This window comes from Nomascus leucogenys, chromosome 4 (genome assembly GCF_006542625.1).
Source record: "Nomascus leucogenys isolate Asia chromosome 4, Asia_NLE_v1, whole genome shotgun sequence".
NCBI classification, from domain to species: Eukaryota; Metazoa; Chordata; class Mammalia; order Primates; family Hylobatidae; genus Nomascus; species Nomascus leucogenys.
Genome location: NC_044384.1, coordinates 83,644,356 through 83,659,412, shown reverse-complemented (window position 1 = coordinate 83,659,412; position 15,057 = coordinate 83,644,356). Strand labels below are relative to the sequence as shown.

The following is a 15,057-nucleotide window of genomic DNA, read 5'->3' as shown; positions in this document are numbered from 1 at the left end:
CCCCCCTAGATACCAGCCAAGTTCATTAGCAAGCCCCCAGCTCTCGCCTGGACCCCCTCTCATCCAAGCAGGAATGGCATAAACACATAACACTGTCCGGGCACCAGTGGCCTTGGAGTATCCAGTCTCTACCTCTCTTGCAGCTCCCCCAGAGAGGAAAGGCAGGGCCCCACGATGGGATGGCCATGGCCCCCAATATCCAGAGGATCCTAGCTAGGCCCTGATGTCCCTGGGGGTGGACAGGGAATGAAGCCATGGGCAATGGGCACCCTCAGAAGTTGTCCTGAGAGGGACTGGGCTGCAGGGCTATCTGGCCAGCCCACTGTTCAGGGAGGAGCTCACCAACCTCGGCCCCTGCCCCTATCAGCTCCGGGCCGTGAGCTCGGAGAGGGCTGATGTACACACTGCCACCAGCCCACCGCCTGCTCCACACAGGAATGGCAGTGGTGGCACAAGGCCGTCTGTCAGACCCGGACAGATTTAGTCTCTGCACAAACAGCTGTTAGCCTGCCCGGCCGACAGCTCTGCCGCCCAGGAGCCAGGAGCGAAGCTTCCGAGAGGGTGCCCCCACCCCACAACGATGAGACTCAATCAGTGCCACCCTGGGGAGGGTGGGGCTGCCATCGCTGTCACCACTGAGTGTCAGGCCAAGCCACCAGAGTCCCTGCTGCCTCCTTAGCTCGTGACCACACGCACCCACCCCACCACCACATCAGCACCCAGAGGGCTGTCAAGGCTGGTGTCTGCCCAGAGCTACTTCAAAAGAAGGACCAGCCCCTCCCCTCCCCTGATTGGGCACCTACATGGGGTAAGGCTGCTGCCCACATCATCCTGTCTTGGCGCCCCTGGCCCCATGTCACAGATGACAAAACTGAGGCCTAGCAAGGTGGCTAGGTGAGTGGTCAGGGGGCCTCAAACCTGGGGCTTTGGGGGCCGCACCCACAGGCAGCATCCATGGAGTGAACCTCTCCCCCAGATGTGTGGGGCACAATACTTGAGCCCCAATCCTTGGAACTCACCAGGCTGTCCCCCTGGGCAAGGCTGGTCCAGAGGATTCAGGAGTGGGGCTCAGGGGACGGGCTTGGCTGCCTGCAACAAGAAAGTCTTGGAGGATCAAGAAAAGCAAGGCTGTGGCCGGGCGTGGCGGCTCAGGCATGTAATCCCAGCACCTTGGGAAGCCAAGGCAGGCGGATCACCTGAGGTCAGGAGTTCGAGACCAGCCTGGCCAACATGACAGAACCCCATCTCAACTAGAAATACAAAAATTAGTGGGGCATTATGGCATGCGCCTGTAATCCCAGCTACTCAGGAGGCTGAGGCAGGAGAATCGCTTGAACCCGGGAGGCAGAGGTTGCAGTGAGCCATGATCGCGCCACTGCACTCCAGCCTGAGCGACAAGAGCGAAAGTCAGCTGGGCCATGGTCACCGCTGGACAGCCCTCACTGTGTGCCAGGCTTGTCCTTAGCGCTGTGAGGGAGGGCTGTCCTCACCAGGTGACCCTTGGGAACGGAAGCAATAGAGGGTATGGGGGCCAAAGCGTCCATGGCCACACAGCCAGGAAGGGGCAGAGTGGGAACAGTGCTCGGGCATCTGGGTCCCCAACACTGTCACACTGAGGGCTGGCCAAGGGCCTGGCCCCAGGACCCCTACGTGTCTAGCTGCCCCTAGGTGGCCTGCACATTTCAGAAGGGTCAGTGGGAAGAGCACTAAACTCAGTCAAGCTCTGGGCCTCGTGGTAGCTGTGAGTCCTGGGGAGCCACTCATCTCTCGGGGTCTCAGGTCCCTCCTCCTGTGGGGATGGGTCATCGGCCCTCCCTGCATCCCCAGGCTGGGGTCCAGGGAGGGAGGGAGGGGTGGGAGCGGCAGGGTGAGGACGGAGCCTGCACCCGGCTTCCCTGTGGGGCATAAGGGCCAAGGGCCTGGTTTCCCAGCCTCCGGAGAGATCTCGAGGGAAGAGCAGGCCATCACCCTCATCATCACTTTACCAGGCCATTTTTTATTAATATTAATAACATTATTTATAATCTGGCATCCAGGCCTGGGCTGGCCCTGTGCGATCTCTAGGCCAAGAAGGCTCTGAGAGAGGTTTGGCCTCCTCCCCAGGGCCACAGCGTCTTGGTCTGGGACACAGCCTTTCTAGAACAGAGCTGGGGGATGGTGAGGTTGGTCACAGCTCAGCCAGGCCCCAGCCCTAGCAATCAGGGAGTCTGCAGAGACGACTTCACTTGTGGATCCCCCACAGGCTGGCGCCCATTTCACAGATGGAGAAACCAATCCCCCTCGGGATGAGAAGGCAAGCTCAGTGGCAGGACACTGGGCTCTGGGGTGCGCAGCCTGCCCCACAGATCACTGAGCTGTCTGTCTGCACCCCCAGCCTCCACCCCCTTCAGCAGGCACCTCCAACCCTGAACCATCAGGATGTCTGTGCAGGAGTCAGCAGGTCCTGCAGGACAGGAAGCCAGTAGAACCAGCTGAGCTAGGAGACCAAGACCGCTGGGAGAGGCTGACCTTGGAGGTGTGGCTTGGGGAAGGGGCCTCAGTTTCCTCGTACCTCCCCCATAAGGTTGTGAGGATGAAGCGAGTCATGCGGGTAATGCTCAGAACTGGGCCTGGCGCACAGGAAGTGCTCAGGGGGCCTGCTGACCTCCCTGCCCAGGACCGGCCGTGGGCACCGCTGTGAACAGCACAGCCTTTGGCCATCGGTAGGACCCTGTTCAATCCCCAAGGCTTTGGGGATCCTGGGCCAGTCCCTTTTTTGCCTCTCTGTGCCTCAGTTTCCCACTACACAATGGGGTGTTAACAAACACAGTGGTCTCTGGGGGTCCTTCCAAGAGTGGGACTATGAATGGGGTGGCTCAGCCCTGAAGTCCCCCAGACCTCTCAGGGGCTCTGTCACTTTTCCTCCACTGTTCCCCACTCCAGTGAACGCAATACCTCATCCACAAAGTGCAGGCAAAGGCCCCACCACCTGAAGGACAAATATGTGATCTGCCCATCACCCACACTCAGGGCAGGAGGCAGCCGGCACCCCAGTCCGTCTCCATGTGATCTGCCCATCACCCACGCTCAGGGCAGTAGGCAGCCGGCACCCCAGTCTGTCTCTCTGAGCATCAGTTTCCTTGGCTCTAAAATGGGATGACAGGCTCTCCCTCACACCAGACTGCTTTGAGGGTCTGGCGAGCTGGCTGGGAGCTCTGTGGGGACAGGGCAAGGGCGGCTTTGGGTCGGCACCATGGGATGGCCCTGGTGCCTGCCCCACCTCGGGTGCTTGGCGGGGATAGCAGCCCCTAGGGCTCAGAATGGGTTCTGGAGTGGGATCCAGCTCTGCCCTTAGAGTTATGGGATCTGGGTCGAATTTCCTAACCCTGCAGAGCCTCAGTTTTCTCATCTCTAAAATGGAGCAAATAACTGCAGGCACCTTGTAGGGCTGCTTTAAGGAATCGGTGATAATGCATAAAGTGCTTAGTGGCAGGAACAGTAAGAATTCCGCTGGGGCCGCAGCCCCTGCTGCCATGACTGTTATTAACCATCCTGCTTGACTTCTGCACCTCTCCAAGCCTGAGTCAGGCCAAGGGCCAGCCCCCTCCATGGCTGGATCTGGGAGCTGGAAGGGCTCCTGGGTCCCTGGCAACCATAGCCTGGAAACACAGACCACACCCGTCCCAGGCCAACGGAGGGTCCAGGGCAGCCCCTCCCCGGGAGGCCCCCAGCCTCCACAGACAAGGGCCTCTGTCCTGCTGACCCTAGGTCAGGGCAGGGACAGTGCACTGGCACAAAGGCTGAGCTCTGTCTGTACCTCCCATGGGGGCAGCTGCCCATGGCAGACTCTCCTGCCACAATGAGGCCTTTGAGTAGCTGTCGGCGGGAGCTGAGCTCTCCTCGAAGGCCCCCGGCTCTCACAAGCCCTGTCTGTCTGAGAGGCCAGTGCCAGAGAGGCAGCTGTCGTGGGGGCAGGGCCCCCGCCCGGCCCTGCTTCTGGGCCCACTGCCTCCCACCGGTCAGAGCAAGCTGCAGGCCTGAGAGCCAGGCTGGGCCTCAGGCGGGCAAGGCCTGCCAACGTCCCCACTCTGAAGTGGTGGCCCAGGCCCAGCACACAGGGCACTGGGAAAGCTCCTATCCACCATCAGGGTCCCAGGAAGTTGCTGCAGGGCTGGGGCTCTGCCTCCCTGCTTCCTTCCTTTTTTTTTATTTTTTTTTTTTTTTTGAGACAGAGTTTCACTCTTGTCACCCAGGCTGGAGTGCAATGGTGCAATCTCAGCTCACTGCAACCTCTACCTCCCGGGTTCAAGCAATTCTCCTGCCTCAGCCTCCCAAGTTGCTAGGATTACAGGCACCTGCCACCATGCCCAGCTAATTTTTGTAATTTTAGTAGAGACGGGGTTTCTCCACATTGGCCAGGCTGGTCTCGAGCTCCTGACCTCAGGTGATCCACCCGCCTCGGCCTCCCAAAGTGCTGGGATTACAAGCATAAGCCACCGTGCCCGGCCTTCCTTCCCTACAGATGAGTTTCCTCATCTGTAAAATGGAGCCTGTAAGTACATCTGGGCCACTGTAAAGATAAATGTGATCCTCTGTGAATGCCAGGCAGGTGACGAGGGCTCAGGGAATGCCAAGCTGGTCACTCCTCCACCTGCTTTACGGCTGCTGGGGGTGAAACGGAACAGGACAGGGACCCTATGGCATGGACCTGGCTTCATCTCCTCCGATTGCTGGGTGACCTTGGCCCAGTGACTGAACCTTCCTGAGTCTCAGGTTTCACCTTCTTAAAATGGGCTCACGCTACCCACTCCCAGGGCTGTTGTACAAAGAAATCCATTTATCAGCGAATCTTGGGCCGGGAAGGCTTGCTGGGAGGAGTTGAGGAATCTGACTGCTTCCACAGTTCAGCAGCACCTCGCTGGGGCAGGGGGCTGGCACCACAGGTGGGTGGAGGCAGGCAGTGCCACCTGCACCGCCTTTCATGAGGCAGCCAATGTCACCTGCACCGCCTTTCATGAGGCAGCCAATGTCGGGGAGTGAGGGTGGCCTTCCAGACACAGGGAACAGCACATCGAAGGCTCAGAGGTGTGAGCATGCTGGCCGGGGGAGGCACTGGGGCGAGGCTGGTGCATCAGCCAGGGCCATGCTGGGAAGGTCTGAAATGCCAGGCTGAGGGCGCTGGACTTCTCAGGAACTAGGGAGCCACTGATGGTCTCAGAGCTAGTGCGTGACTTGACTGAATTCAAGTTTTTTAAAATGTCCAGCAGTGTCTGGCTAGAGGATGGGGAGAGGCAGGGATGGGGAAGACTTCGTATCACACCGTGAATTCCTGCCTCCACAGCTTAAAGAACGGGCCAGGCCAGGTGCAGTGGCTCACGCCTGTAATCCCAGCACTTTGGGAGATTGAGGCGGGCGGATTACTCAAGGTCAGGAGTTCGAGACCAGCCTGGCCAACATGGTGACACCCTGCTTCTATTAAAAATACAAAATTAGCTGGGCATAGTGGCACACGCCTGTAGTCCCAGCTACTTGGGAGGGTACATGATCTTGTACTCCAGACTGAGCGACGAGAGCAAAACTCCGTCTCAAAAAGATAAAAAGAACGGGCCAGTCAGGAGTGTGCATGAAGCTGACCTGGGCTGGAGCACAGCGCAGGGTCCCAGACAAAGGCCAGCACTGTCTAGGGTCCAGGGCAAGGATAGGACCCAGCTCCCTCCTGTCCCCTTGGGCAGCCTCGCACCCCAGCACAGGGGACATTTTGGGAACCCAGGGCCAGCCTGGCTCCACCCTGCCTTTGTCACCTCTGTAAGGCTCTGTTTCCTCATCTGTGCCCCACCAGGCTCTAGTAGCAACTAAGTTTGCTACTAGAAGGTTCTGTAGGAGGTGGCCCCTGTTCCGTCTTCTGGGGCTTCCTCACTTTGGATGAGAGGCACCGGGGACCCAGTGGGAGTCGGCTGCTCTAGGGGACAGAGGCTCAGGAGGCCAGAAGCAGCAACCGTGCTAAGAGAAGCCGGGTTCCCATCCTACCCCTGCCGCTCAGAACCTGCGTGACCTTGGCTGCCTGTAACTCAGTTTCCTCATGTGTAAAAAGGGAATAATAACAGTATCAGTGCCCACTTACGGGGATTAAATGAGATACAGTACTGTACGTGACATGCTTAGCACACTGCAGGTCCACAGTGAATGCTCAGTCATGTTAGCCGGCATCACTGCTGTTATTGTTTTAAGAGATGGGGTCTCACTATGTTGCCCAGGCTGGTCCCAAACTCCTGGCCTCAAGCCATCCTCCTGCCTCAGCCTCCCAAGATGCTGGGATTGCAGGTTTGAGCCACCATGCCCACCTGTCATTACTATTATTGTTAGTTCTGAATTCCTTCTCATCCCCCAGAAAAGTGAGGTCTATTTCTGGCTTTTGGCATCCAGGGGTACAGTGGCTTATGCAACCACATGGCTGGCCAGGAGCAGGGATGCGAGCCTGCCCTTGCGACCCCAAGAGTAGTCTCTCCAATCTGCACCCTCAGGACGCAGCAAGGTGGCTACCCCAGCTGAACGCCGCTGGTCCCTCGGCAGACCCTCAGCCCCCACCTACCAAATTGGGTCCCATAAGTGACCCAGAGGCTGGGATAGGGGTGGTAGAGCCCCCTCTCCAGCTGCCCCACGGCAGGGCCCATGCTGCAGAAACCAGGCTGAGTAAATAACGACATTTCCTCCTCTCTCCTGCGCTCTTCGCCCCTTTCCCTTCCACAAATAAATTATCAACATGCCCAGGTCCCGGCGGAGCAGAGCATAACGCGGGGAACAATGAAAAAGCTTTTAATAGGATTCCAGGAGCTGCTGCCACTGGCTCACGGGCCCTAATGGAGATTGCTCCGTGACCGCAGACCGCCAGCACCCTCCCGGGCCCCCTCGCCCACCGCCCGCCCCACTCCTCCCGAGGGCACCAGCGGGCAGCGAGGCCCAGCTGGGCCACCTGCTGACGTCACAGGCCAGCGTCTGGGCTGGAGAGAAGCGCTCGGCCAAGGCAGAAGCACATGCCACCCACCACATGCACCCGGACTGCTCCCCCTCAGCCCGCACAGGCCTGACCGCTCACAATGCCTCTGCCAAGGCTGTTCCTCTCCAGGAATAATGCCCTTCTGCCTGGCTCCAAGGTGCAAATGACACCTCTCCTATGAGGCCTTCCCTGATTCCTCTCTGACACATATGTTAAATGACATCACCTACTGTCAGTACCAGCCCCAGGCCCAGCACACAGTGGGGCCTCAGGAAACGAAGGCAGATTCCAGGCAAGGAAGAGGAAGCATGAGGCTCTTAGACCACAGGAGACAGCCCAGAGGTCCTGGGCAGGTCCCCAGCTTGGGGAGGGGTCTGGTGAGGGGGGAGCATGACAGATAGCAAAGCTCAGGCCCTGGTGACCTCGGGCAGTTACATGCCATCTCCATGCCTCAGTTTCCCATCCTCCTTTGTAAAGGACCCAAGTTCACCCTAATGAACGTGGTTCCCCTTCCTCTGTGTGACCTTGGGCAAGTGACTTCGCCACTCAGTGCCTCAGTTTGCCCCTGGGGTAAAATCAGGATAATAATAGTGCCTACTTCAGAAATTGCTGGGGGAGCAGGTGCAGTGTCTCACACCTGTAATCAGGAGACCAAGGCGGGAGGATCGCTTGAGGCCAGGAGTTCAAGGCCATCCTGGGCAACATAATGAAACCTTATCTCTGCCAAATTAAAAAATTAGCCAGTGTGGTGGTGCGTGCCTGTAGTCCGAGCTACTTGGGCTGCTGAGGTGGGAGGATCACTTGAGCCCAAAAGTTAGAGGCTGCAGTGAGCTATGATTGTGCCTCTGCACTCCAGCCTGGGCGACAGAGCAAGACTCCATCTCAAAAAAAAAAAAAAAAGTTGTTGGGGGAACTGCCAACCACCAGGTACATAGTAAGTGTGACATAAATGTCAGCTACTACTGCTGTGTCGATTACTCTCATGTGTTGTAGGCCGGGGGGGTTACGAGCATATGCTTTAAGATGCCATGTCCTGGGCCGGGCGCAGTGGCTCACACCTGTAATCTCAGCACTTTGGGAGGCTGAGGCGGGTGGATCACCTGAGGGTCAGGAGTTCGAGACCATCCTGGCTAACACGGTGAAACCCCGTCTCTACTAAAAATACAAAAAATTAGCTGGGCGTGGTAGCGGGCGCCTGTAGTCCCAGCTACCAGGGAGGCTGAGGCAGGAGAATGGCATGAACCCAGGAGGCAGAGCTTGCAGTGAGCTGAGATCACGCCACTGCACTCCAGCCTGGGTGACAGAGTGAGACTCCGTCTCAAAAAAAAAAAAAAAAGAAACCCCGTCTCTATTAAAAATACAAAGATTAGCTGGGTGTGGTGGTGCACACCTGTAATCCCAGCTACTTGGGAGGCCGAGGCAGGAGAATAGCTTGAACCTGTTGCAGACAGAGGTTGCAGTGAGCTCAGATTGCACCATCGCACTCCAGTCTGGGCAACAAGAGTGAAACTCGGTCAAAACAAAAAAAAAAGATGCCATGTCCTGGCTACGTGACCTTGGTCCAATCACTTTATCTGCCTGAGCCTCAGTTTTCTCTTCCGTGCAATGGGGCTGTTGTGAAGCCTCAGTGGGATTCTGCAAGGTAGAGTCCTTAGCATGGTGCTCTATGAAATACGCATCCTATGCAGTAAACACTCAATAATGGCTGCAGTGACCTCTCTGCCACCCTTAATGAGCAGAAGGTGACATTTGAGCCCCATGTTTTCCCTGTCCATGATTTGACCTCTAGCCCCTCCCACACCTGCTGCCTCCTAACCCTTGCTGCTCTCCAGAGCCCTCCAGAGCCCAGCTCTCCCCAGCTCCCCGAGGAGTCACCCACACCCCAACTTGCCCTTTTGTCACAACCAGGCAGTTAGAGTCCACTGCTCCCTGATGCCTTCCACCTGCTACTGCATGGGCCCCAGACCTCGGGGCTCAGCAGTGCCCCACAAGCCTTCCTGCCAGAGAGGGTGGGGACCTGAGGGCGGAAAGCTAGCCTGTACAGCCCCTCTCCAGCCCCTGAGCTCCTCAGAGCCCCGAGCAGGGTCATTATCCCAGCACTTCTCTGGTGGGGCCTGTCCAGTGATTCGAAGTAACTACTGGTTCCCACAAAGCCCTTCTGTGGACACAGTCACGTGGAGTCTTCATGCTAACCCTGGGATGTGAGCACGTGTGCCATCATCCTGTTTCACAGGTGTGGAGACTGAGGCACAGAGAGGGGACGTGAGGCGTCCAGGGTACTCAGATGATAAGTAACAAAGGTGCGCTTCGAGCCCGAGTCCATCGACTCCAGAGCCTGGCACTTTCACTTCACAGCCCTGCCGCCCCGGGGTGTGTCCTGACCACCACATGGCATTGGACAGGGCATGTCTCCACTCTGTGCCTCAGTCTCCCTGCTCTCACAGTGGGAAGAAGATAAACCAGGCAGAGCTTGTCAAGCCAGAAGCCCCTGGAAACTGGGAGGGCTCAGAGCCATGGTGCTGCTCTGAGTGGCAGCTATTAGGGACCTAGTGGTCCAACCCCTTTTCCAGTAGTGGGGAAACTGAGGCATGGAGCACCCCACTGTGACTGGGGGGTCAGGGGAGTGTTGTATGATCTATCTCCCTGGGACCGGTGGACAGCCTAGGAGGCATGCAGCCCCAGTGAGGCAGGGAAGGGCTTCCAAGACCCTCACAGGCCTGGGCACCAAGCCAGCCCCCCATCGGCTGGCCAGGGGGGTGGCCTTACCCAGAGCCTACCTGACTGCTGGCTCCCTGGGGTCAAAGGTTACGCTGCAGGGCTGGCCATCACAGGGCCTCCTCCATTGGAGCAGGGCTTAGGGGAGGGGCTGTCACTCCCACTTCTCATTCCTTCGCACCCACCCATTCCCCAGAGAGGGGCCTGGGCAACAGATGGCCACTGTCTGGGGGCAGGAAGGGCAGGGGACTGCACGGGAAGGGTGGGGCAGCCACTCCAGCCCCTTCCTCATGGCAGCTTCCAGAGGTGGGGGTGAGATGTGGGTTTCATTCACCTCAGAGCCTGGCTCAGGCTGGCTCAGGGAAGACAGGAGAGGAAGGTGGGTTAGGTGTGAGCATGTGTGTGCAAGAGTGTGTGCATGAAGGTGCATGTGCGCCCACCAGAGGTGTGAGCGTGGTGCGCATCTGTCTCCCCCTCCCGCCTGGTCCCACTGGACTGGGCCGCTGCCACCTCCCCTGTGGCCAGCTCCAGGCCTGGCCCACTGTGGCCGCTGCCTGAGAGAGTGAGTGGGCAAAGAAGGAAGGGTGGGCCCCTAACTGCCCCCCACTGAACCCAAGTCCCCACTCAGGGTGGGGCAGCCCAGCCCAGGCTAGGAGCCCAGGGACTCTCAGCCCACCGAATCTCACCCCTGTGCTTTAACTGGGCGGGGCACCCTCAGCCCTGAGGTCAAACTCCCGTGACCCTCTGCGACTTGCCATGTCCCCAGGGCCAGACACCCACCCCCTAACAGCCAGATTCCCTGAACCAAAGCCAGGCCCCCTCTGGTCTGACCAGAGAGAAATGGAATTGGATCCAAGACCCAAGATGCTATGTCGCTTGAGAGACAGCTCAGTCCCTCGGATTTTGTCCCTAGGAATCCTGATGGGCAGGCTGGACCCTCCACTGCCACCACACCAGCTCCCAAGGCGGTCATTCGGTCCTGGCTGCACCCCTTTTTCCATTCATTTATCCGTTCACTCGCTCTGCCCTATACCAAGCCCCAGCCCTGCCACCACTCAGAACCAGCCAGGCGTCCCCTGACACACCCTCCAGAGCAGCCCCGGGCACCCTCCACACTCCCCTGAGCTCTCCTCTCCTCCGCAGCCCCTGGCTGACCTCCCCCAGGAAAAGCCCCTCCTGGCTCCAGCACCCGGCAGCATTTCTGAGGACATTTTCCCGAGCAGCATTTCCCAGGCGTCACGGGGGGTGGAGGGGTGGGGGGCGACAGGAACGGTTCAACAAGAGCAATTTGCTTCTGGAGATAAATGCCGGCTCCTCACGGAAGGCATTCCCTCCTTTCTTTTCTCTCTTCCTCTCTCACTCATGCTCTCTCTCTCTCTCTTTTTTTTTTTTTTTACAGTTTGCTAAATCTGTTGTAATCTGGTGCCAACAATTAATTCAGGCAGAAGGAGGGAAAGGGGCGTGAAAAAAATACTGCCACAGAGCTGCCTCTGGAGAGGGACGCGGGCAGGAATGGCCAGGACCAGCGCCCTGTGACCCCAGTTTTAATTAAGTATAAGCCATCCCCAACCAGCCTGGCCACTGCCTCCCTGCCAGCCAGACAAGAGACCCCCGTCTGCCCATGAGGACTCCCCTCGACCCCTCGAAGCAGAGCCTGCGGCACCTGGGTCCTGGCCGGACGTCGGATGCCTGGGTCCTGCGGTCTGCCTGGGAGGCAGTGTCCCCTAGTGGCTAGCTGAGCCCCATACAGCCGGGTCCGGGGCCCTCCAGGACACAGCCTCTTCACTCCCTTCTCCCTCTGCCTGCACCCCAGCCCGCTTCCCTGCACCGGGAACATTCAGGGCTGGGGAGGGTTTCTGCGGACTCTTCTTCATCACTAATAGCTTTCGGTCCACCCAGGGCTACCGCCCCTGTCATAAACAAGCCCACATTTGTCTCACAGCCCATCAGATGCTGGGGCAACCTGTCTATGCAGGTGAACACACAGCTCTCAGGAAAAGGGGACCTGGCATCCTGGGCCTAGGAAGCCCACTCTTCCAGAGGCCCACCTACAAGGACAGGCAGAGGGTCCCTGAGGCAGACCCAGGAATCCTGAGAGAGCTGGAGAGGGATAGGCCATAGAGACCCAGGGAGACAGCCCACCAGCCCCAGCCCTGGCCAGGTGCCTCGAGCCCCTCTGCCCTCCTGCCAAGGGGTCTCCATGCAGCCCTCTCTATCCATCCTGTCCTCCAGGCCCTTGTTTCTGTCCCTGCCCTTCCCCGGCTCCAGCTCACTCTTCACATCTTAAGCACCCCCTTCCCTGGGAAGTCCCCATCAATCCCAGCCCCCAGCAGGCCCCTCTGTTACTTGACCTCACCACTTTGTGCCTTCAGAGCCAAGGCTTCACAGGGAAGAGGTAGATCTGACTAATGTCTGACACCACATCTGACTGGCAGCGCCCTGAGGGCAAGACACCCACTGCTTTTGCTCCCCACTTTTGTCCCAGAGCCCAGCACTGTGCCTGGCAATAGCTAATGCTCAATGATTATCTCAAGAATGAATGAATGAATGAATGAGCAGGAAAGGAGGGAAGGAGTGAGGGAAGGGAAAACAGAAGAGCCAGGGAGCCAGGGGTGCCAGAGGAGCACTGGTGGGCCAGCCCATTTATTCTCCATGGCTTCAGCCCCAGACTCCCACCCATCCTCCTCCCTGCCCTCTCCCCCACCCTCACTAGCCACCAGCTCTGCAGGTTGTCAGTTTAAAACCCAGGGCTGCAGGAATCCAGCAAACAATCTCCACAAAGCAAGGAGAGGCCCCCAAACCCTGACATCATCTGCAGAGCCGCTGGCCCGGGGGAGCAGCAGTGCTCTGGGGGCCTCGAGCGATGGTAAATACACAAACACAGGCCTGCGCAAACACAGCCTGCTCCGTGGAACCCTCTTGGCGGCTCCAGCTGCTGCCAGAGAACTCCAGGCAGGCTGTCCGGGGGGAGGAGGGCAAAACAGGGGTGCTGTCCTTTCCCATCTCCCGGCCATCCAGTCTGCCCCACACCGCAGCCCTGGCCCTCTCAGGGTGAGTGTCCCATGGCAGAGGACAGAATGCAGCTGCCTCGTGGGCCAGCCAGAGCCTGAACTTTGTCTCCAGGAGAACAACACAGGTTCTGAGGAGGGACCCCCCGCCGCCCCGACCTCAAACACACTCGGAGGGCAGTACACCGGGGGCAGCAGCCAGGGCCTGGGGCCTGGGCCTCCCAGAGGCTGGTGCTCTCCTCTGCCAGTGAGCAGGGAAAGCGACCCCCTGGGGCAGTCCCCACCCATCCCACTGTAGGCAGTTAGCACCCTCGCCACACCCACGCCCCTTCTTGTCCACCCTTGCTCGCTCACCCACATGCCTCACGCACCCCATCCTATAAGGGACCTCAGCAAAAGCCCTCCAGCTCCCCCTTGCTCTGGTGCATTTCCCACTGCCCCTTGGGCCGGGTACCAGAGTGGATGGCCCCTGCCTGCAGGGGATGAGGGCCACCTCAGTCCTCCCTGCCACCCCAAGGCCTGAAGAAGCTGAAAGCCCTTGGCCCACAGTGAACGAGGGGTGCAGACCAGGCAAGGGCCCCACATTGCTAGGCATGAACTCTGCTAGAAACTCATACGCATCCTCTCAAAGTGGGTGTCTCCCCAAGGTAGGTATTGCTGTTACCCCACCCTACAGATGAGGAAGGCAGGTCACTTGCCGAAGGTCAGCAGGCCAGGTAGAGAAACCCTCCCCAGGAACCGAAAGTCCTTAGGACCCTGTGATGGCATTCTAGTGTCCCAGGAACATGATCAACAGAGGTGACTAGGTGGTTGATATCATTTCCAGACTCTAGAGCAGAAGGGCCAGCACAGCCAGACCCACACAGCCCCAGACAGGCCCCATCTCTGAGATCAGGCCATGTCCAGCCCTGATTCTGGGGATGTCTGGCTGGCTGGGGACGGGGCTGCTAGCCCCATGACTGGGCAGAGGTGGCTGTGCCCAGCTGATCCCAGAGGCCTCACCCTCCCCCTGCACCAGAGCAGCCACTTGACAGCTGCCACCTCGTCGGCCTCTGGGCTCTACACCCACCTCTCCGTCCCTCAACACCCGCAGGGTCAAGGCCACCTGGAGCCCTAGTCCTCTCAGCTAACTTTGAAGCGAGCACAGATGCCACCTGCTCATGTGTGCACCGCCCTTCCCTGTGCCCACACGCAGAACACCCAGGCATCCTCTCTGTGGGGCAACTGCTGTAAACCCCTGCGCAGGCAAGGAAGCCGGTCCCAGAGGGGAGGCTGCAGGCCCAGGGTCACCCAGCGAATGCGACACAGGCTCAGCCACCAGGCATCAATCTCTACAGAGCTGAGTCTGTACAGCCCTGGCAGTGGGTGACCGGTGGGGTGACAGCACCCCCTCCCCATCACCTCCTTAGAAACAGGCTGGGCGGATCTCCCAGGGGCTTCCATGGGAGGCCTCGGAGATGGGGAGGAGGGGACACAGGGTGCTGCCGCTGAGGGCCAGCGTGAGGATGAAGTCCAATGACAGCACACTGGCTGGGGGTGGGAAAATCCGACTCCCCGACTCTCTAACGTCCCTGCAGGTACCCTCAGCCCTTGAGAATCCTCCAGTCCAGGAGCAGGACCACTGACAACATGCGTCAAATGCACTTACAAAGCAGCACCCTGGCTCAGGCTCAGGAGGTGGCACTATCAACCCTATTTTACCAATAAGGGAAACTGAGGCACAGGGAGGTGGAGGGACTGATAAATGGTAGAGTGCAGACGCATAGACCCAGGTCTAGGTGAAGTCCAGCAGGCCACAGCTGCCTCGGGGGTGTGGGCTAGGGAGCCTCCATGCTGGGGTCAGGGTGCTTTTTACTGAAGAGTACCCAGTCTCTGTGTCTGGGAAAGAACATGGGACCGGGCGCACGCACACACACACCCTGTGCCCATGGCCAACCCTTCAGCCAGATATGACAGCCCTCAGCTCTTCCTGGCTCTCACACCTACCAGGGCCCCCTCACTGCTGGCCCAGCTAGGCAGCGTCCCCTCCCAGGCACTGGCCCCGTCAGCTCAGGCCATTTCCATTTTAAACCTTCTGAGGAAGCCCTGAACAGTCGCCCACGGAGTCAGCACCAGCTGACAGGTGATGTCTGTGTCTCTCCTCCCTGGGCTGGCGGAATAGATGCAGTAGCTTTCAACTCCAGAAACCGGAATCTGGAGCCCCTGAGCGCGGCTGCCTCCCCCGCGGCCGCTGGGCAGAGACAGGGTGCCTCAGCCACATCCCTCCACAGTGGCATCGTGGGTTCCCCCCACAGGCAGCCTGCTTCCTAACTCCTGAGCCACCTGGGGAGGGGGATGTAGAGGGGCTGGTTTCCATCCAAC

The 15,057-nt window shown here is 59.0% G+C and overlaps 2 protein-coding genes across 10 annotated transcripts in view; one reads left to right on the top strand and one right to left on the bottom strand.

Moving 5' to 3' along the window:
- MACROD1 (mono-ADP ribosylhydrolase 1) overlaps positions 1–15,057 on the top strand; it is a 169,782-nt gene that overhangs the window by 116,052 nt on the left and 38,673 nt on the right. The gene's annotated exons all lie outside the window — the stretch shown is intronic.
- Positions 1–15,057, bottom strand: part of FLRT1 (fibronectin leucine rich transmembrane protein 1) — a 91,320-nt gene that overhangs the window by 75,035 nt on the left and 1,228 nt on the right. The window lies entirely within an intron of this gene.